This window comes from Panulirus ornatus, chromosome 25 (genome assembly GCF_036320965.1).
Source record: "Panulirus ornatus isolate Po-2019 chromosome 25, ASM3632096v1, whole genome shotgun sequence".
NCBI lineage: Eukaryota > Metazoa > Arthropoda > Malacostraca > Decapoda > Palinuridae > Panulirus > Panulirus ornatus.
The window spans coordinates 14,673,547-14,697,599 of record NC_092248.1 but is presented as its reverse complement, the minus strand read 5'-3'; the positions used below and the strand labels follow the sequence as shown (position 1 = coordinate 14,697,599).

The following is a 24,053-nucleotide window of genomic DNA, read 5'->3' as shown; positions in this document are numbered from 1 at the left end:
TTGTTTGCTGACGATACAGCACTGGTGGCTGATTCATGTGAGAAACTGCAGAAGCTGGTGACTGAGTTTGGTAAAAAGTGTGAAAGAAGAAAGTTATGAGTAAATGTGAATAAGAGCAAGGTTATTAGGTACAGTAGGGTTGAGGGTCAAGTCAAGTGGGAGGTAAGTTCGAATGGAGAAAAACTGTAGGAAGTGAAGTGTTTTAGATATCTGTGAGTGGATTTGGCAGCGGATGGAACCATGGAAGCAGAAGTGACTCATAGGGTGGGGGAGGGGGTGAAAATTCTGGGAGCGTTGAAGAATGTTTGGAAGTCGAGAACATTATCTCGGAAAGCAAAAATGGGTATGTTTGAAGGAATAGTGGTTCCAACAATGTTACATGGTTGATAGGTGTGGGCTGTGGATAGAGTTGTGTGGAGGAGGATGGATGTGCTGGAAATGAGATGTTTGAGGACAATATGTGGTGTAAGGTGGTTTGATCGAGTAAGTAATAATAGGGTAAGAGAGATGCTTGGTACTAAAAAGAGTGTGGTTGAGAGAGCAGAAGAGGGTGTTTTGAAGTGATTTGGTCACATGGAGAGAATGAGTGAGGAAAGGTTGACAGAGAGGATATATGTGTCAGAGGTGGAGGGAACGAGAAGTGGGAGACCAAATTGGAGGTGGAAAGATGGAGTGAAAAAGATTTTGAGTGATCGGGGCCTGAACATGCAGGAGGGTGAAAGGCATGCAAGGAATAGAGTGAATTGGAACGATGTGGTATACCGGGGTCGACGTGCTGTCAATGGATTGAACCAGGGCATGTGAAGCATCTGGGGTAAATCATGGAAAGTTCTGTGGGGCCTGGATGTGGAAAGGGAGCTGTGGTTTTGGTGCATTATTACATGACAGCTACAGACTGAGTGTGAACGAATGTGGCCTCTGTTGTCTTTTCCTATGAGTGTGAACGAATGTGGCCTCTGTTGTCTTTTCCTAGCGCTACCTTGCACACATTTGGGGGAGGGTGTTGTTATTTCATGTGTAGCGAGGTGGCGATGGGAATGAATAAAGGCAGACTATGAATTATGTACATGTGTAAAAAGTATATGTCTGTGTGTGTACATATATATGTATACATTGAGGTGTATAGGTATGTATATTTGCGTGTGTGGATGTGTATGTATATACATGTGTATGTGGGTGGGTTGGGCCATTCTTTCGCCGGTTTCCTTGCGCTACCTCGCTAACGCGGGAGACAGCAACAAAGCAAAATAAAATGAATAAAAATATATATATATATATATATATATATATATATATATTTCTTTTCTTTCTTTCTTTCAAACTATTCGCCATTTCCCGCGTTAGCGAGGTAGCGTTAAGAACAGAGAACTGGGCCTTAGAGGGAATATCCTCACCTGACCCCCTTCTCTGTTCCTTCTTTTGGAAAATTAAAAAAAAACAAGAAAGGGGAGGATTTCCAGCCACCCACTCCCTCCCCTTTTAGTCGCCTTCTATGACACGCAGGGAATATGTGGGAAGTATTCTTTCTCCCCTATCCCCAGGGATTCATTCTATTCCTTGCACGCCTTTTACCCTCCTTCATGTTCAGGCCCCAATCACTCAAAATCTTTTTCACTCCATCTTTCCACCTCCAATTTGGTCTCCCACTTCTCGTTCCCTCCACCTCTGACACATGTATCCTCTTGGTCAATCTTTCCTCACTCATTCTCTCCATGTGACCAAACCATTTCAAAACACCCTCTTCTGCTTTCTCAACCACACTCTTTTTCTTTCCATACATCTCTCTTACACTTACATTACTTACTCAATCAAACCACTTCACACCACATATTGTCCTCAAACATCTCATTTCCAGAACATCCACCCTCCTCCGCACAACTCTATCCATAGCCCACGCCTCGCAACTATACAACATTGTTGGAACCACTATTCCTTCAAACATACCCATTTTTGCTTTCCGAGATAATGTTCTCGACTTCCAAACATTCTTCAAGGCTCCCAGAATTTTCGCCCCCTCCCCCACCCTATGATTCACTTCTGTTTCCATGGTTCCATCCGCTGCCAGATCCACTCACAGATATCTAAAACACTTCACTTCCTCCAGTTTTTCTCCATTCAAACTTACTTCCCAGTTGCCTTGACTCTCAACCCTACTGTACCTAATAACCTTGCTCTTATTCACATTTACTCTTAACTTTCTTCTTTCACACACTTTACCAAACTCAGTCACCAGCTTCTGCAGTTTCTCACATGAATCAGCCACCAGCGCTGTATCATCAGTGAACATCAACTGACTCACTTCCCAAGCTCTCTCATCCACAACAGACTGCATACTTAACCCTCTTTCGAAATCTCTTGCATTCACCTCCCGAACATCCCCATCCATAAACAAATTAAACAACCATGGAGACATCACACTCCCCTGCCGCAAACCTACATTCACTGAGAACCAATCACTTTTCTCTCTTCCTACACATACACATGCCTTACATCCTCGATAAAAAGTTTTCACTGTTTCTAACAACTAGCCTCCCACACCATATATTCTTGATACCTTCCACAGAGCATCTCTATCAACTCTATCATATGCCTTCTCCAGATCCATAAATGCTACATTCAAATCCATTTGCTTTTCTAAGTATTTCTCACATACATTCTTTAAAGCAAACACCTGATCCACACATCCTTTTCCACTTCTGAAACCAGACTGCTCTTCCCCAATTTGATGCTCTGTACATGCCTTCACCCTCGCAATCAATACCCTCCCATATAATTTACCAGGAATACTCAACAGACTTACACCTCTGTAATTTGAGCACTGACTCTTATCCCCTTTGTCTTTGTGCAATGGCACTATGCAAGCATTCCACCAATCCTCAGGCACCTAACCATGAATCATACATACATCAAATAACCTTACCAACCAGTCAACAATACATTCACCCCCTTTTTTAATGAATTCCACTGCAATACCATCCAAACCTTCTGCCTTGCCGGCTTTCATCTTCTGCAAAGCTTTTACTACCTCTTCTCTGTTTACCGAATCATTTTCCCTAACTTTGCACACCACCTCGACCAAAACACCCTATATCTGCAACTCTGTCATCAAACACATTCAACAAACCTCCAAAATACTGACTCCATCTCCTTCTCACATCACCACTACTTGCTATCACCTCCCCATTAGCCCCCTTCACTGAAGTTCCCATTTGCTTCCTTGTCTTACGCACTTTATTTACCTCCTTCCAAAACATCTTTTTATTCTCCCTAAAATTTAATGATACTCTCTCACCCCAACTCTCATATGCCCTGTTTTTCACCTCTTGTACCTTTCTCTTGACCTCCTGCCTCTTTCTTTTATACATCTCCCACTCATTTGCATTTTTTCCCTATAAATAATATATATATATATATATATATATATATATATATATATATATATATATATATATATATATATATATATATAGGTTTGCGGCAGGGGTGTGTGATGTCTCCATGGTTGTTTAATTTGTTTATGGATGGGGTTGTGAGGGAGGTGAATGCAAGAGTTTTGGAAAGAGGGGCAAGTATGAAGTCTGTTGGGGATGAAAGAGCTTGGGAAGTGAGTCAGTTGTTGTTCGCTGATGATACAGCGCTGGTGGCTGATTCATGTGAGAAACTGCAGAAGCTGGTGACTGAGTTTGGTAAAGTGTGTGAAAGAAGAAAGTTAAGAGTAAATGTGAATAAGAACAAGGTTATTAGGTACAGTAGGGGTGAGGGTCAAGTCAATTGGGAGGTGAGTTTGAATGGAGAAAAACTGGAGGAAGTGAAGTGTTTTAGATATCTGGGAGTGGATCTGTCAGCGGATGGAACCATGGAAGCGGAAGTGGATCATAGGGTGGGGGAGGGGGCGAAAATTTTGGGAGCCTTGAAAAATGTGTGGAAGTCGAGAACATTATCTCGGAAAGCAAAAATGGGTATGTTTGAAGGAATAGTGGTTCCAACAATGTTGTATGGTTGCGAGGCGTGGGCTATGGATAGAGATGTGCGCAGGAGGATGGATGTGCTGGAAATGAGATGTTTGAGGAAAATGTGTGGTGTGAGGTGGTTTGATCGAGTAAGTAACGTAAGGGTAAGAGAGATGTGTGGAAATAAAAAGAGCGTGGTTGAGAGAGCAGAAGAGGGTGTTTTGAAATGGTTTGGGCACATGGAGAGAATGAGTGAGGAAAGATTGACCAAGAGGATATATGTGTCGGAGGTGGAGGGAACGAGGAGAAGAGGGAGACCAAATTGGAGGTGGAAAGATGGAGTGAAAAAGATTTTGTGTGATCGGGGCCTGAACATGCAGGAGGGTGAAAGGAGGGCAAGGAATAGAGTGAATTGAAGCGATGTGGTATACAGGGGTTGACGTGCTGTCAGTGGATTGAATCAAGGCATGTGAAGCGTCTGGGGTAAACCATGGAAAGCTGTGTAGGTATGTATATTTGCGTGTGTGGACGTGTGTATGTACATGTGTATGGGGGGGGGGGGTTGGGCCATTTCTTTCGTCTGTTTCCTTGCGCTACCTCGCAAACGCGGGAGACAGCGACAAAGTATAAAAAAAAAAAAAAAAAAAATATATATATATATATATATATATATATATATATATATATATATATATATTGATTTTATTGAGAAAGATAAAGCAGAGAAGGAGGATAGCGTGGAGAGCCAAGTTGCATTTCTCCTGAAGCTTTGGGTGGAAAATGAGGGTGACGAGGCCAATAAGGAATATCTGCTGTACACACTTGGAGGGCTCAAAATGACAGCAGCTGCTGATGGAGTATTCACTTGATATTCTAAAGTAAATTTTTTTTACAAAGTATCTTAAAAGGCATCATATTTTTATGTACACATTTGTATTGTATATGAAAGATTCATGTTTCATTTTTTCATTCATTTCAAGCTAGAAGTTTCAGTTTTCTAAATTGTTTCTTACATTTTTCATATGTATATATATGTATGTGTGTGTGTGTGTGTATGTGCATATGTATGTGTATGTGTGTGTATGTGTATATGTATATATATATGTATATTATCCCTGGGGATAGGGGTGAAAGAATACTTCCCACGTATTCCTCGCGCGTCGTAGAAAGCGACTAGAGGGGACGGGAGCGGGGGGCCAGAAATCCTCCCCTCCTTGTATTAACTTTCTAAAATGGGAAACAGAAGAAGGAGTCACATGGGGAGTGCTCATCCTCCTCGAAGGCTCAGAGTGGGGTGCCTAAATGTGTGTGGATGTAACCAAGATGTGAAAAAAGGAGAGATAGGTAGTATGTTTGAGGAAAGGAACCTGGATGTTTTGGCTCTGAGTGAAACGAAGCTCAAGGGTAAAGGGGAAGAGTGGTTTGGGAATGTCTGGGGAGTAAAGTCAGGGGTTAGTGAGAGGACAAGAGCAAGGGAAGGAGTAGCAATACTCCTGAAACAGGAGTTGTGGGAGTATGTGATAGAATGTAAGAAAGTAAATTCTCGATTAATATGGGTAAAACTGAAAGTTGATGGAGAGAGGTGGGTGATTATTGGTGCATATGCACCCGGGCATGAGAAGAAAGATCATGAGAGGCAAGTGTTTTGGGAGCAGCTGAATGAGTGTGTTAGTGGTTTTGATGCACGAGACCGGGTTATAGTGATGGGTGATTTGAATGCAAAGGTGAGTAATGTGGCAGTTCAGGGAATAATTGGTATACATGGGGTGTTCAGTGTTGTAAATGGAAATGGTGAAGAGCTTGTAGATTTATGTGCTGAAAAAGGACTGATGATTGGGAATACCTGGTTTAAAAAGCGAGATATACATAAGTATACTTATGTAAGTAGGAGAGATGGCCAGAGAGCATTATTGGATTACGTGTTAATTGACAGGCGTGCGAAAGAGAGACTTTTAGATGTTAATGTGCTGAGAGGTGCAACTGGAGGGATGTCTGATCATTATCTTGTGGAGGCTAAGGTGAAGATTTGTATGGGTTTTCAGAAAAGAAGAGTGAATGTTGGGGTGAAGAGGGTGGTGAGAGTAAGTGAGCTTGGGAAGGAGACCTGTGTGAGGAAGTACCACGAGAGACTGAGTACAGAATGGAAAAAGGTGAGAACAATGGAAGTAAGGGGAGTGGGGGAGGAATGGGATGTATTTAGGGAATCAGTGATGGATTGCGCAAAAGATGCTTGTGGCATGAGAAGAGTGGGAGGTGGGTTGATTAGAAAGGGTAGTGAGTGGTGGGATGAAGAAGTAAGAGTATTAGTGAAAGAGAAGAGAGAGGCATTTGGACGATTTTTGCAGGGAAAAAATGCAATTGAGTGGGAGATGTATAAAAGAAAGAGACAGGAGGTCAAGAGAAAGGTGCAAGAGGTGAAAAAAAGGGCAAATGAGAGTTGGGGTGAGAGAGTATCATTAAATTTTAGGGAGAATAAAAAGATGTTCTGGAAGGAGGTAAATAAAGTGCGTAAGACAAGGGAGCAAATGGGAACTTCAGTGAAGGGCGCAAATGGGGAGGTGATAACAAGTAGTGGTGATGTGAGAAGGAGATGGAGTGAGTATTTTGAAGGTTTGTTGAATATGTTTGATGATAGAGTGGCAGATATAGGGTGTTTTGGTCGAGGTGGTGTGCAAAGTGAGAGGGTTAGGGAAAATGATTTGGTAAACAGAGAAGAGGTAGTGAAAGCTTTGCAGAAGATGAAAGCTGGCAAGGCAGCAGGTTTGGATGGTATTGCAGTGGAATTTATTAAAAAAGGGGGTGACTGTATTGTTGAGTGGTTGGTAAGGTTATTTAATGTATGTATGACTCATGGTGAGGTGCCTGAGGATTGGCGGAATGCGTGCATAGTGCCATTGTACAAAGGCAAAGGGGATAAGAGTGAGTGCTCAAATTACAGAGGTATAAGTTTGTTGAGTATTCCTGGTAAATTATATGGGAGGGTGTTGATTGAGAGGGTGAAGGCATGTACAGAGCATCAGATTGGGGAAGAGCAGTGTGGTTTCAGAAGTGGTAGAGGATGTGTGGATCAGGTGTTTGCTTTGAAGAATGTATGTGAGAAATACTTAGAAAAGCAAATGAATTTGTATGTAGCATTTATGGATCTGGACAAGGCATATGATAGAGTTGATAGAGATGCTCTGTGGAAGGTATTAAGAATATATGGTGTGGGAGGAAAGTTGTTAGAAGCAGTGAAAAGTTTTTATCGAGGATGTAAGGCATGTGTACGTGTAGGAAGAGAGGAAAGTGATTGGTTCTCAGTGAATGTAGGTTTGTGGCAGGGGTGTGTGATGCCTCCATGGTTGTTTAATTTGTTTATGGATGGGGTTGTTAGGGAGGTAAATGCAAGAGTTTTGGAAAGAGGGGCAAGTATGAAGTCTGTTGGGGATGAGAGAGCTTGGGAAGTGAGTCAGTTGTTGTTCGCTGATGATACAGCGCTGGTGGCTGATTCATGTGAGAAACTGCAGAAGCTGGTGACTGAGTTTGGTAAAGTGTGTGGAAGAAGAAAGTTAAGAGTAAATGTGAATAAGAGCAAGGTTATTAGGTACAGTGGGGTTGAGGGTCAAGTCAATTGGGAGGTGAGTTTAAATGGAGAAAAACTGGAGGAAGTGAAGTGTTTTAGATATCTGGGAGTGGATCTGGCAGCGGATGGAACCATGGAAGCGGAAGTGGATCATAGGGTGGGGGAGGGGGCGAAAATTCTGGGGGCCTTGAAGAATGTGTGGAAGTCGAGAACATTATCTCGGAAAGCAAAAATGGGTATGTTTGAAGGAATAGTGGTTCCAACAATGTTGTATGGTTGCGAGGCGTGGGCTATGGATAGAGTTGTGCGCAGGAGGATGGATGTGCTGGAAATGAGATGTTTGAGGACAATGTGTGGTGTGAGGTGGTTTGATCGAGTGAGTAACGTAAGGGTAAGAGAGATGTGTGGAAATAAAAAGAGCGTGGTTGAGAGAGCAGAAGAGGGTGTTTTGAAGTGGTTTGGGCACATGGAGAGAATGAGAGAGGAAAGATTGACCAAGAGGATATATGTGTCGGAGGTGGAGGGAACAAGGAGAAGAGGGAGACCAAATTGGAGGTGGAAAGATGGAGTGAAAAAGATTTTGTGTGATCGGGGCCTGAACATGCAGGAGGGTGAAAGGAGGGCAAGGAATAGAGTGAATTGGAGCGATGTGGTATACCGGGGTTGACGTGCTGTCAGTGGATTGAATCAAGGCATGTGAAGCGTCTGGGGTAAACCATGGAAAGCTGTGTAGGTATGTATATTTGCGTGTGTGGACGTATGTATATACATGTGTATGGGGGGGGTTGGGCCATTTCTTTCGTCTGTTTCCTTGCGCTACCTCGCAAACGCGGGAGACAGCGACAAAGTATAATAAAAATAAAAAAAAAAATATGGCCATTGATGGCATAATTGCAAGAGTGAGTAATGTGGCCACTGATGGCATAATTGCAAGTGAGCAATGTGGTCATTGATTACATAATTGCAAGAGTGAGTAATGCGGCCATTGATGGCATAATTGCAAGAGTGAGTGATGTGGCCATTGATGGCATAATTGCAAGAGTGAGTAATGGGGCCATTGATGGCATAATTGCAAGAGTGAGTAATGTGGCCATTGATGGCATAATTGCAAGAGTGAGTAATGTGGCCATTGATGGCATAATTGCAAGAGTGAGTAATGTGGCCATTGATGGCATAATTGCAAGAGTGAGTAATGTGGCCATTGATGTCATAATTGCAAGAGTAAGTAATGTGGCCATTGATGGCAGAATTAGGAGACATTGGTTATTACTGAGGTGAAATATGAATAGTCAACAGCTTGTGGAGTTGTGTGCAGAAAATGGTATGGTGATTAGGAATACTTTTTTTTTTTTTTTTTTTTTTTTTTTTTTAAATGGACATGCATGAATATACATCAATGAGTAGGGAACCTGGTCAGAGAGAAGTGTTGGACTCTGTACAAATTTATAGGTGTGCAAAAGATAGACTCCTAGATGTTAATGTGTTGGGAGGGGAAACTAATATGAATGAGAAGAGGGTGAGAAAGAAATGAGCTTGGAAAAAAGAGGTGTGTGTGTGTGTGTGTGAAATACTAGAAGAGATTGGGTATAGAATAGCTAAAGTTGTAAGCAAATGAAGCAAGGGGAATGGGAGATATTTAGTGAAGCAGTGATAGCATGTGCAAGAGATATGGGATATGGGCAGTTGAGAAATTGGTATTAATTGGCGGGGTGATTGTTCCCTCCACTTCTGATGCATATATCCTCTTTGTCCTCTATCCTCATGTTCTTAACACTACCTCACTAATATGGGAAATGACAAATATATATGAAATAAAATATATGTGGTTTGATTGACTAAGTAATGAAAGGGTAAAAGATATGTGTGGTAATAAAAAGAGTGGTTGAGAGAGCAGAAGTGGCTTTTTTGAAATGATTTGGACTCGTGAGGATGAGTAAGGAGGATTAACAAAGAGGATGTACGTGTCAAAGATGGAGGGAACGAGGAGAAGTGGGAGACCAAATTGGAGGGGGAAAGATGGAGTGAAAAAGATTTTGAGTGATCGGGGCCTTAACATGCAGGAGGGTGAAAGGCGTGCAAGGAATAGAGTGAATTGGAACGATGTGGTATACTGGGGTCGACATGGTGTCAATGGATTGAACCAGGGCATGTGAAGCGTTTGGGGTAAACCATGGAAAGTTCTGTGGGGCCTGGATGTGGAAAGGGAGCTGTGGTTTCGGTGCATTATTACATGACAGCTAGAGACTGAGTGTGAACGAATAGGGCCTTTGTTGTCTTTTCCTAGCACTACCTCACACACATGAGGGGGAAGGATGTTGTTATTCCATGTGTGGCGGGGTGGCGATGGGAATGAATAAAGGCAGACAGTATGAATTATGTACATGGGTATATATGTATATGTCTGTGTGTGTATATATATGTATACGTTGAGATGTATAGGTATGTATATGTTGGTGTGTGTGGACGTGTATGTATATACATGTGTATGTGGGTGGGTTGGGCCATTCTTTCGTCTGTTTCCTTGCACTGCCTCGCTGGCGCGGGAGACGGCGACGGGGCAAAGTGAATAAATAGATAAATATATATAGGGGAGAAAGAATACTTCCCACGTATTCCCTGCATGTCGTAGAAGGCGACTAAAAGGGAAGGGAGCGGGGGGCTGGAAATCCTCCCCTCTCATTTTTTTTTAAATTTTCCAAAAGAAGGAACAGAGAAGGGGGCCATATGAGGATATTCCCTCAAAGGCCCAGTCCTCTGTTCTTAACGCTACCTCGCTAATGCGGGAAATGGCGAATAGTATGAAAAAAAAAAAAAAAAAATATATATATATATATATATATATATATATATATATATATATATATATATATATATATATATATATATATATATATTTTTTTTTTTTTGCTTTATCGCTGTCTCCCGCGTTTGCGAGGTAGCGCAAGGAAACAGACGAAAGAAATGGCCCAACCCACCCCCATACACATGCCTTGATTCAATCCACTGACAGCACGTCAACCCCGGTATACCACATCGCTCCAATTCACTCTATTCTTTGCCCTCCTTTCACCCTCCTGCATGTTCAGGCCCCGATCACACAAAATCTTTTTCACTCCATCTTTCCACCTCCAATTTTGTCTCCCTCTTCTCCTCGTTCCCTCCACCTCCGACACATATATCCTCTTGGTCAATCTTTCCTCACTCATTCTCTCCATGTGACCAAACCATTTCAAGACACCCTCTTCTGCTCTCTCAACCACGCTCTTTTTATTTCCACACATCTCTCTTACCCTTACTTTCCTTACTCGATCAAACCACCTCACACCACACATTGTCCTCAAACATCTCATTTCCAGCACATCCATCCTCCTGCGCACAACTCTATCCATAGTCCACGCCTCGCAACCATACAACATTGTTGGAACCACTATTCCTTCAAACATACCCATTTTTGCTTTCCGAGATAATGTTCTCGACTTCCACACATTCTTCAAGGCTCCCAGAATTTTCGCCCCCTCCCCCACCCTATGATCCACTTCCGCTTCAATGGTTGTATCCGCTGCCAGATCCACTCCCAGATATCTAAAACACTTCACTTCCTCCAGTTTTTCTCCATTCAAACTCACCTCCCAATTGAAATGACCCTCAACCCTACTGTACCTAATAACCTTGCTCTTATTCACATTTACTCTTAACTTTCTTCTTTCACACACTTTACCAAACTCAGTCACCAGCTTCTGCAGTTTCTCACATGAATCAGCCACCAGCGCTGTATCATCAGCGAACAACAACTGACTCACTTCCCAAGCTCTCTCATCCCCAACAGACTTCATACTTGCCCCTCTTTCCAAAACTCTTGCATTCACCTCCCTAACAACCCCATCCATAAACAAATTAAACAACCATGGAGACATCACACACCCCTGCCGCAAACCTACATTCACTGAGAACCAATCACTTTCCTCTCTTCCTACACGTACACATGCCTTACATCCTCGATAAAAACCTTTCACTGCTTCTAACAACTTGCCTCCCACACCATATATTCTTAATACCTTCCACAGAGCATCTCTATCAACTCTATCATATGCCTTCTCTAGATCCATAAATGCTACATACAAATCCATTTGCTTTTCTAAGTATTTCTCACATACATTCTTCAAAGCAAACACCTGATCCACACATCCTCTACCACTTCTGAAACCACACTGCTCTTCCCCAATCTGATGCTCTGTACATGCCTTCACCCTCTCAATCAATACCCTCCCATATAATTTGCCAGGAATACTCAACAAACTTATACCTCTGTAATTTGAGCACTCACTCTTATCCCCTTTGCCTTTGTACAATGGCACTATGCATGCATTCCGCCAATCCTCAGTTACCTCACCATGAGTCATATATACATTAAATAACCTTACCAACCAGTCAACAATACAGTCACCCCATTTTTTAATAAATTCCACTGCAATACCATCCAAACCTGCTGCCTTGCCGGCTTTCATCTTCCGCAAAGCTTTTACTACCTCTTCTCTGTTTACCAACTCATTTTCCCTAACCCTCGCACTTTGCACACCACCTCGACCAAAACACCCTATATCTGCCACTCTATCATCAAACACATTCAACAAACCTTCAAAATACTCACTCCATCTCCTTCTCACATCACCACTACTTGTTATCACCTCCCCATTTGCGCCCTTCACTGAAGTTCCCATTTGCTCCCTTGTCTTACGCACTTTATTTACCTCCTTCCAGAACATCTTTTTATTCTCCCTAAAATTTAATGATACTCTCTCACCCCAACTCTCATTTACCCTTTTTTTCACCTCTTGCACCTTTCTCTTGACCTCCTGTCTCTTTCTTTTATACGTCTCCCACTCAATTTCATTTTTTCCCTGCAAAAATCGTCCAAATGCCTCTCTCTTCTCTTTCACTAATACTCTTACTTCTCCATCCCACCACTCACTACCCTTTCTAATCAACCCACCTCCCACTCTTCTCATGCCACAAGCATCTTTTGCACAATCCATCACTGATTCCCTAAATACATCCCATTCCTCCCCCACTCCCCTTACTTCCATTGTTCTCACCTTTTTCCATTCTGTACTCAGTCTCTCCTGGTACTTCCTCACACAAGTCTCCTTCCCAAGCTCACTTACTCTCACCACCCTCTTCACCCCAACATTCACTCTTCTTTTCTGAAATATATATATATATATATATATATATATATATATATATATATATATATATATATATATATATATATATACAGGAAACAGGAGTTGTGGGAGTATGTGATAGAGTGTAAGAAAGTAAATTCTCGATTAATATGGGTAAAACTGAAAGTTGATGGAGAGAGGTGGGTGATTATTGGTGCATATGCACCTGGGCATGAGAAGAAAGATCAAGAGAGGCAAGTGTTTTGGGAGCAGCTGAATGAGTGTGTTAGTGGTTTTGATGCACGAGACCGGGTTATAGTGATGGGTGATTTGAATGCAAAGGTGAGTAATGTGGCAGTTCAGGGAATAATTGGTATACATGGGGTGTTCAGTGTTGTAAATGGAAATGGTGAAGAGCTTGTAGATTTATGTGCTGAAAAAGGACTGATGATTGGGAATACCTGGTTTAAAAAGCGAGATATACATAAGTATACTTATGTAAGTAGGAGAGATGGCCAGAGAGTGTTATTGGATTACGTGTTAATTGACAGGCGTGCGAAAGAGAGACTTTTGGATGTTAATGTGCTGAGAGGTGCAACTGGAGGGATGTTTGATCATTATCTTGTGGAGGCTAAGGTGAAGATTTGTATGAGTTTTCAGAAAAGAAGAGTGAATGTTGGGGTGAAGAGGGTGGTGAGAGTAAGTGAGCTTGAGAAGGAGACCTGTGTGAGGAAGTACCAGGAGAGACTGAGTACAGAATGGAAAAAGGTGAGAACAATAGAAGCAAGGGGAGTGGGGGAGGAATGGGATGTATTTAGGGAATCAGTGATGGAGTGCGCAAAAGATGCTTGTGGCATGAGAAGAGTGGGAGGTGGGTTGATTAGAAAGGGTAGTGAGTGGTGGGATGAAGAAGTAAGAGTATTAGTGAAAGAGAAGAGAGAGGCATTTGGACGATTTTTGCAGGGAAAAAATGCAATTGAGTGGGAGATGTATAAAAGAAAGAGACAGGAGGTCAAGAGAAAGGTGCAAGAGGTGAAAAAAAGGGCAAATGAGAGTTGGGGTGAGAGAGTATCATTAAATTTTAGGGAGAATAAAAAGATGTTCTGGAAGGAGGTAAATAAAGTGCGTAAGACAAGGGAGCAAATGGGAACTTCAGTGAAGGGCGCAAATGGGGAGGTGATAACAAGTAGTGGTGATGTGAGAAGGAGATGGAGTGAGTATTTTGAAGGTTTGTTGAATGTGTTTGATGATAGAGTGGCAGATATAGGGTGTTTTGGTCGCGGTGGTGTGCAAAGTGAGAGGGTTAGGGAAAATGATTTGGTAAACAGAGAAGAGGTAGTGAAAGCTTTGCGGAAGATGAAAGCCGGCAAGGCAGCAGGTTTGGATGGTATTGGAGTGGAATTTATTAAAAAAGGGGGTGACTGTATTGTTGACTGGTTGGTAAGGTTATTTAATGTATGTATGACTCATGGTGAGGTGCCTGAGGATTGGCGGAATGCGTGCATAGTGCCATTGTACAAAGGCAAAGGGGATAAGAGTGAGTGCTCAAATTACAGAGGTATAAGTTTGTTGAGTATTCCTGGTAAATTATATGGGAGGGTATTGATTGAGAGGGTGAAGGCATGTACAGAGCATCAGATTGGGGAAGAGCAGTGTGGTTTCAGAAGTGGTAGAGGATGTGTGGATCAGGTGTTTGCTTTGAAGAATGTATGTGAGAAATACTTAGAAAAGCAAATGAATTTGTATGTAGCATTTATGGATCTGGAGAAGGCATATGATAGAATTGATAGAGACGCTCTGTGGAAGGTATTAAGAATATATGGTGTGGGAGGAAAGTTGTTAGAAGCAGTGAAAAGTTTTTATCGAGGATGTAAGGCATGTGTACGTGTAGGAAGAGAGGAAAGTGATTGGTTCTCAGTGAATGTAGGTTTGCGGCAGGAGTGTGTGATGTCTCCATGGTTGTTTAATTTGTTTATGGATGGGGTTGTTAGGGAGGTAAATGCAAGAGTTTTGGAAAGAGGGGCAAGTATGAAGTCTGTTGGGGATGAGAGAGCTTGGGAAGTGAGTCAGTTGTTGTTCGCTGATGATACAGCGCTGGTGGCTGATTCATGTGAGAAACTGCAGAAGCTGGTGACTGAGTTTGGGAAAGTGTGTGGAAGAAGAAAGTTAAGAGTAAATGTGAATAAGAGCAAGGTTATTAGGTACAGTAGGGTTGAGGGTCAAGTCAATTGGGAGGTGAGTTTGAATGGAGAAAAACTGGAGGAAGTGAAGTGTTTTAGATATCTGGGAGTGGATCTGGCAGCGGATGGAACCATGGAAGCGGAAGTGGATCATAGGGTGGGGGAGGGGGCGAAAATTCTGGGGGCCTTGAAGAATGTGTGGAAGTCGAGAACATTATCTCGGAAAGCAAAAATGGGTATGTTTGAAGGAATAGTGGTTCCAACAATGTTGTATGGTTGCGAGGCGTGGCCTATGGATAGAGTTGTGCGCAGGAGGATGGATGTGCTGGAAATGAGATGTTTGAGGACAATGTGTGGTGTGAGGTGGTTTGATCGAGTGAGTAACGTAAGGGTAAGAGAGATGTGTGGAAATAAAAAGAGCGTGGTTGAGAGAGCAGAAGAGGGTGTTTTGAAGTGGTTTGGGCACATGGAGAGAATGAGTGAGGAAAGATTGACCAAGAGGATATATGTGTCGGAGGTGGAGGGAACAAGGAGAAGAGGGAGACCAAATTGGAGGTGGAAAGATGGAGTGAAAAAGATTTTGTGTGATCGGGGCCTGAACATGCAGGAGGGTGAAAGGAGGGCAAGGAATAGAGTGAATTGGAGCGATGTGGTATACCGGGGTTGACGTGCTGTCAGTGGATTGAATCAAGGCATGTGAAGCGTCTGGGGTAAACCATGGAAAGCTGTGTAGGTATGTATATTTGCGTGTGTGGACGTATGTATATACATGTGTATGGGGGGGGTTGGGCCATTTCTTTCGTCTGTTTCCTTGCGCTACCTCGCAAACGCGGGAGACAGCGATAAAGTATAAAAAAAAAAATATATATATATATACACACATATATATATATATATATATATATATATATATATATATATATATATATATATATATATATATATATATATATATATTATCCTTGGGGATAGGGGAGAAAGAATACTTCCCACGTATTCCCTGCGTGTCGTAGAAGGCGAATAAAAGGGAAGGGAGCGGGGGGCTGGAAATCCTCCCCTCTTGTTTTTTTTTTTTTTTTCCAAAAGAAGGAACAGAGAAGAGGTCCAGGTGAGGATATTCCCTCAAAGGCCCAGTCCTCTGTTCTTAACGCTACCTCGCTATCGCGGGAAATAGTGAATAGTATAAAAAAAAAAAAAAAATACATATATATATTTATATATATATATCTCGGAAAGCAAAAATGGGTATGTTTGAAGGAATAGTGGCTCCAACAATGTTGTATGGTTGCGAGGCGTGGGCTATGGATAGAGTTGTGCGCAGGAGGATGGATGTGCTGGAAATGAATTGTTTGAGGACAATGTGTGGTGTGAGGTGGTTTGATCGAGTGAGTAACGTAAGGGTAAGAGAGATGTGTGGAAATAAAAAGAGTGTGGTTGAGAGAGCAGAAGAGGGTGTTTTGAAGTGGTTTGGGCACATGGAGAGGATGAGTGAGGAAAGATTGACCAAGAGGATATATGTGTCGGAGGTGGAGGGAGCAAGGAGAAGAGGGAGACCAAATTGGAGGTGGAAAGATGGAGTGAAAAAGATTTTGTGTGATCGGGGCCTGAACATGCAGGAGGGTGAAAGGAGGGCAAGGAATAGAGTAAATTGGAGCGATGTGGTATACCGGGGTTGACGTGCTGTCGGTGGGTTGAATCAGGGCGTGTGATGCGTCTGGGGTGAACCATGGAAAGCTGTGTAGGTATGTATATTTGCGTGTGTGGACGTATGTATATACATGTGTATGGGGGGGTTGGGCCATTTCTTTCGTCTGTTTCCTTGCGCTACGTCGCAAACGCGGGAGACAGCGACAAAGTATAAAAAAAAAATATATATATATATATATATATATATATATATATATATGGGAGGTGGGTTGATTAGAAAGGGTTGTGAGTGGTGGGATGAAGAAGTAAGATTATTAGTGAAAGAGAAGAGACAGGCATTTGGACGATTTTTGCAGGGAAAAAATGCAACTGAGTCGGAGATGTATAAATGAAAGAGACAAGAGGTCAAGAGAAAGGTGCAAGAGGTGAAAAAGAGGGCAAATGACAGTTGGGGTGAGAGAGTATTATTAAATTTTAGGGAGAATAAAAAGATGTTCTCGAAGGAGGTAAATAAAGTGCGTAAGACAAGGGAGCAAATGGGAACTTCAGTGAAGGGCTCAAATGGGGAGGTGATAACAAGTAGTGGTGATGTGAGAAGGAGATGGAGTGAATATTTTGAAGGTTTGTTGAATGTGTTTGATGATAGAGTGGCAGATATAGGGTGTTTTGGTCGAGGTGGTGTGCAAAGTGAGAGGGTTAGGGAAAATGATTTGGTAAACAGAGAAGAGGTAGTAAAAGCTTTGCGGAAGATGAAAGCCGGCAAGGCAGCAGGTTTGGATGGTATTGCAGTGGAATTTATTAAAAAAGGGGGTGACTGTATTATTGACTGGTTGGTAAGGTTATTTAATGTATGCATGACTCATGGTGAGGTGCCTGAGGATTGGCGGAATGCGTGCATAGTGCCATTGTACAAAGGCAAAGGGGATAAGAGTGAGTGCTCAAATTACAGGGGTATAAGTTTGTTGAGTATTCCTGGTAAATTATATGGGAGGGTATTGATTGAGAGGGTGAAGGCACGTACAGAGCATCAGATTGGGGAAGAGCAGTGTGGTTTCAGAAGTGGAATAGGATGTGTGGATCAGGTGTTTGCTTTGAAGAATGTATGTGAGAAATACTTAGAAAAGCAAATGGATTTGTATGTAGCATTTATGGATCTGGAGAGGGCATATGAAAGAGTTGATAGAGATGCTCTGTGGAAGGTATTAAGAATATATGGTGTGGGAGGCAAGTTGTTAGAAGTAGTGAAAAGTTTTTATCGAGGATGTAAGGCATGTGTACGTGTAGGAAGAGAGGAAAGTGATTGGTTCTCAGTGAATGTAGGTTTGCGGCAGGGGTGTGTGATGTCTCCATGGTTGTTTAATTTGTTTATGGATGGGGTTGTTAGGGAGGTGAATGCAAGAGTTTTGGAAAGAGGGGCAAGTATGAAGTCTGTTGGGGATGAGAGAGCTTGGGAAGTGAGTCAGTTGTTGTTCGCTGATGATACAGCGCTGGTGGCTGATTCATGTGAGAAACTGCAGAAGCTGGTGACTGAGTTTGGTAAAGTGTGTGAAAGAAGAAAGTTAAGAATAAATGTGAATAAGAGCAAGGTTATTAGGTACAGTAGGGTTGAGGGTCAAGTCAATTGGGAGGTAAGTTTGAATGGAGAAAAACTGGAGGAAGTAAAGTGTTTTAGATATCTGGGAGTGGATCTGGCAGCGGATGGAACCATGGAAGCGGAAGTGGATCATAGGGTGGGGGAGGGGGCGAAAATTTTTGGAGCCTTGAAGAATGTGTGGAAGCCGAGAACATTATCTCGGAAAGCAAAAATGGGTATGTTTGAAGGAATAGTGGTTCCAACAATGTTGTATGGTTGCGAGGCGTGGACTATGGATAGAGTTGTGCGCAGGAGGATGGATGTGCTGGAAATGAGATGTTTGAGGACAATGTGTGGTGTGAGGTGGTTTGATCGAGTAAGTAACGTAAGGGTAAGAGAGATGTGTGGAAATAAAAAGAGCGTGGTTGAGAGAGCAGAAGAGGGTGTTTTGAAATGGTTTGGGCACATGGAGAGAATGAGTGAGGAAAGATTGACCAAGAGGATATATGTGTCGGAGGTGGAGGGAACGAGGAGAAGTGGGAGACCAAATTGGAGTTGGAAAGATGGAGTGAAAAAGATTTTGTGTGATCGGGGCCTGAACATGCAGGAAGGTGAAAGGAGGGCAAGGAATAGAGTGAATTGGATTGATGTGGTATACCGGGGTTGACGTGCTGTCAGTGTATTGAATCAGGGCATGTGAAGCGTCTGGGGTAAACCATGGAAAGCTGTGTAGGTATGGATATTTGCGTGTGTGGACGTATGTATATACATGTGTATGGGGGTGGGTTGGGCCATTTCTTTCGTCTGTTTCCTTGCGCTACCTCGCAAACGCGGGAGACAGCGACAAAGCAAAAAAAAAAAAAAATATATATATATATACATACACATGTACTTCGTCACCATCAGCAGCCATCATGGGTCCTGAAATGCTACAAAAGAAATTGGAGGAGGAAGTTGAGGGCTACAAGAAAATACAAAAAGACTTATCCAAGACAACAAGCTTAAGGTCACAACTTGATGGTCACCTAAATGAAAATAAAGTAGTTAAAGAGGAACTGGAGTTGCTGGATGAAGATAGTGTAGTGTACAAATTGATTGGATCAGCCCTGATACGCCAGGATCTAGAGGAAGCACGACAGAATGTCAATAAGAGAGTAGATTACATTCAGCAAGAAATTAAACGTCATGATAACACAATGGAAAAATTGGAGAAGGAGTCAGAAGTTAAACGAGAAAGTATTGTGAAGTTCCAAGAGCAGATGCAGCAGATGATTGTGAAGCAGATGGGGAAATGAGTAAGATAATATTCCTCACAAAAATTTGGAAAAAAATCTCGGCTAGCCCTGGATAGGCTGCTTGCACCAAGTCAGAGATACTTTCATAAATATAAGATGATTATCGTGTGTGAGAATTTATCTCGTGAGCATGTTTGCATAATTACCTTTTTCCTCTGTTTTGAATAAATGCCAATGAGAATATTTAGTTATGGTATGGTATTTTTGGGAGCGGTGGGCTGGAGATCCTCCTCTCTCGTTTTTTTTTTTTTTCTAATTTTCCAAAAGAAGGAACAGAGAGGGGGCCGGATGAGGATATTCCCTTAAAGGCCTAGCCCTCAGTTCTTAACGCTACCTCGCTAATGTGGGAAATGGCGAATAGTATAAAAGAAAGAAAAGAAAGATATATACACACGATGTATTTCATTTTCCTTGTGGCTGCCAGCATATATGTGAATGTAACCAAGATGTGAAAAAAGGAGAGATAGGTATTATGTTTGAGGAAAGGAACCTGGATGTTTTGGCTCTGAGTGAAACGAAGCTCAAGGGTGAAGGGGAAGAGTGGTTTGGGAATGTCTTGGGAGTAAAGTCAGGGGTTAGTGAGAGGACAAGAGCAAGGGAAGGAGTAGCAGTACTCCTGAAACAGGAGTTGTGGGAGTATGTGATAGAATATAAGAAAGTAAATTCTCGATTAATATGGGTAAAACTGAAAGTTGATGGAGAGAGATGGGTGATTATTGGTGCATATGCACCTGGGCATGAGAAGAAAGATCATGAGAGGCAAGTGTTTTGGGAGCAGCTGAATGAGTGTGTTAGTGGTTTTGATACACGAGACTGGATTATAGTGATGGGTGATTTGAATGGAAAGGTGAGTAATGTGGCAGTTGAGGGAATAATTGGTATACATGGGGTGTTCAGTGTTGTAAATGGAAATGGTGAAGAGCTTGTAGATTTATGTGCTGAAAAAGGACTGATGATTGGGAATACCTGGTTTAAAAAGCGAGATATACATAAGTATACTTATGTAAGTAGGAGAGATGGCCAGAGAGCGTTATTGGATTACGTGTTAATTGACAGGCGCGCGAAAGAGAGACTTTTGGATGTTAATGTGCTGAGAGGTGCAACTGGAGGGATATATATATATATACATCAGTGATGGATTGCGCAAAAGATGCTTGTGGCATGAGAAGAGTGGGAGGTGGGCTGTTTAGAAAGGGTAGTGAGTGGTGGGATGAAGAAGTAAGAGTATTAGTGAAAGAGAAGAGAGAGGCATTTGGACGATTTTTGAAGGGAAAAAATGCAATTGAGTGGGAGAAGTATAAAAGAAAGAGACAGGAGGTCAAGAGAAAGGTGCAAGAGGTGAAAAAAAAGGGCAAATGAGAGTTGGGGTGAGAAACTATCAGTAAATTTTAGGGAGAATAAAAAGATGTTCTGGAAGGAGGTAAATAGGGTGCGTAAGATAAGGGAGCAAATGGGAACTTCAGTGAAGGGCGTAAATGGGGAGGTGATAACAAGTAGTGGTGATGTGAGAAGGAGATGGAATGAGTATTTTGAAGGTTTGTTGAATGTGTCTGATGACAGAGTGGCAGATATAGGGTGTTTTGGTCGAGGTGGTGTGCAAAGTGAGAGGGTTAGGGAAAATGATTTGGTAAACAGAGAAGAGGTAGTAAAAGCTTTGCGGAAGATGAAAGCCGGCAAGGCAGCAGGTTTGGATGGTATTGCAGTGGAATTTATTAAAAAAGGGGGTGACTGTATTGTTGACTGGTTGGTAAGGTTATTTAATGTATGTATGACTCATGGTGAGGTGCCTGAGGATTGGCGGAATGCGTGCATAGTGCCACTGTACAAAGGCAAAGGGGATAAGAGTGAGTGCTCAAATTACAGAGGTATAAGTTTGTTGAGTATTCCTGGTAAATTATATGGGAGGGTATTGATTGAGAGGGTGAAGGCATGTACAGAGCATCAGATTGGGGAAGAGCAGTGTGGTTTCAGAAGTGGTAGAGGATGTGTGGATCAGGTGTTTGCTTTGAAGAATGTATGTGAGAAATACTTAGAAAAGCAAATGGATTTGTATGTAGCATTTATGGATCTGGAGAAGGCATATGATAGAGTTGATAGAGATGCTCTGTGGAAGGTATTAAGAATATATGGTGTGGGAGGCAAGTTGTTAGAAGCAGTGAAAAGTTTTTATCGAGGATGTAAGGCTTGTGTACGTGTAGGAAGAGAGGAAAGTGATTGGTTCTCAGTGAATGTAGGTTTGCGGCAGGGGTGTGTGATGTCTCCATGGTTGTTTAATTTGTTTATGGATGGGGTTGTTAGGGAGGTAAATGCAAGAGTCCTGGAAAAAGGGGCAAGTATGAAGTCTGTTGGGGATGAGAGAGCTTGGGAAGTGAGTCAGTTGTTGTTCGCTGATGATACAGCGCTGGTGGCTGATTCATGTGAGAAACTGCAGAAGCTGGTGACTGAGTTTGGTAAAGTGTGTGGAAGAAGAAAGTTAAGAGTAAATGTGAATAAGAGCAAGGTTATTAGGTACAGTAGGGTTGAGGGTCAAGTCAATTGGGAGGTGAGTTTGAATGGAGAAAAACTGGAGGAAGTGAAGTGTTTTAGATATCTGGGAGTGGATCTGTCAGCGGATGGAACCATGGAAGCGGAAGTGGATCATAGGGTGGGGGAGGGGGCGAAAATTTTGGGAGCCTTGAAAAATGTGTGGAAGTCGAGAACATTATCTCGGAAAGCAAAAATGGGTATGTTTGAAGGAATAGTGGTTCCAACAATGTTGTATGGTTGCGAGGCGTGGGCTATGGATAGAGTTGTGCGCAGGAGGATGGATGTGCTGGAAATGAGATGTTTGAGGACAATGTGTGGTGTGAGGTGGTTTGATCGAGTAAGTAACGTAAGGGTAAGAGAGATGTGTGGAAATAAAAAGAGCGTGGTTGAGAGAGCAGAAGAGGGTGTTTTGAAATGGTTTGGGCACATGGAGAGAATGAGTGAGGAAAGATTGACCAAGAGGATATATGTGTCGGAGGTGGAGGGAACGAGGAGAAGAGGGAGACCAAATTGGAGGTGGAAAGATGGAGTGAAAAAGATTTTGTGTGATCGGGGCCTAAACATGCAGGAGGGTGTAAGGAGGGCAAGGAATAGAGTGAATTGGAGCGATGTGGTATACAGGGGTTGACGTGCTGTCAGTGGAGTGAATCAAGGCATGTGAAGCGTCTGGGGTAAACCATGGAAAGCTGTGTAGGTATGTATATTTGCGTGTGTGGACGTGTGTATGTACATGTGTATGGGGGGGGGGTTGGGCCATTTCTTTCGTCTGTTTCCTTGCGCTACCTCGCAAACGCGGGAGACAGCGACAAAGTATAAAAAAAAAAAAAAAAAAATATATATATATATATATATATATATATATATATATATATATATATATATATATTGAGAGGTAAGTTTTGAGAAAAACTGGAGGAAGTGAAGTGTTTTAGATATCTGGGAGTGGATTTGGCAGTGGATGGAACCATGAAAGCGGAAGTGAATCATAGGGTGGGGGAGGGGGCAAAAGTTCTGGGAGCGTTGAAAAATGTGTGGAAGTTGAGAATATTATCTTGGAAAGCAAAAATGGGTATGTTTGAAGGAATAGTGGTTCCAGCAATGTTATATGGTTGCGAAGCGTGGGCTATAGATAGAGTTGTGCGGAGGGTGGATATGCTGGAAATGAGATGTTTGTGAGGACAATATGTGGAGTGAGGTGGTTTGATCGAGTAAGTAATGAAAGGGTAAGAGAAATGTGCGGTAATAAAAAGAGTGTGGTTGAGAAAGCAGAAGAGGGTGTTTTGAAATGGTCTGGTCACATGGAGAGAATGAGTGAGGAAAGATTGACAAAGAGGATATATGTGTCAGAGGTGGAGGGAATGAGGAGAAGTGGGAGACCAAATTGGAGGTGGAGAGATGGAGTGAAAAAGATTTTGAGTGATTGGGGCCTGAACATGCAGGAGGGTGAAAGGCGTGCAAGGAATAGAGTGAATTGGAACGATGTGGTATACCGGGGTCGACGTGCTGTCAATGGATTGAACCAGGGCATGTGAAGCGTCTGGGGTAAATCATGGAAAGTTTTGTGGGGCCTGGATGTGGAAAGGGAGCTGTGGTTTCCGTGATTTATACATGACAGCTAGACTAAGCGTGAATGAATGTGGCCTTTGTTGTCTTTTCCTAGCGCTACCTCATGCACATGCGGGGGGGAGGGGGTTTTCATTCCATGTGTGCCGGGGTGGCGACAGGAATGAATAAGGGCAGACAGTATGAATTATGTATATATGTATATATCTGTGTGTGTATATATATGTATACGTTGAGATATATAGATATGTATATGTGCTGTGTGTGGACGTGTATGTATATACATGTGTATGTGAGTGGGTTGGGCCATTCTTTTGTCTGTTTCTTTGTGCTACCTCGCTAACGCGGGAGACAGCGACAAAGTATAATAAATAAATAAATATATATATATATATATATATATATATATATATATATATATATATATATATATGTATATATATATATATATATATATATATATATATATATATATATATATATATATTTTTTTTTTTTTTCAAACTATTCGCCATTTCCCGCATTAGCGACGTAGCGTTAAGAACAGAGGACTGGGCCTTTTTCGGAATATCCTCACCTGGCCCCCTCTGTT

General features: G+C 42.2%; 1 long non-coding RNA gene and 1 pseudogene across 1 annotated transcript in view; both read left to right on the top strand.

The window, feature by feature from the left end:
* LOC139757303 (uncharacterized) overlaps positions 1–24,053 on the top strand; it is a 53,037-nt gene that overhangs the window by 13,284 nt on the left and 15,700 nt on the right. The gene's annotated exons all lie outside the window — the stretch shown is intronic.
* LOC139757146 (prefoldin subunit 6 pseudogene) lies at positions 18,962–19,577 on the top strand (annotated as a pseudogene).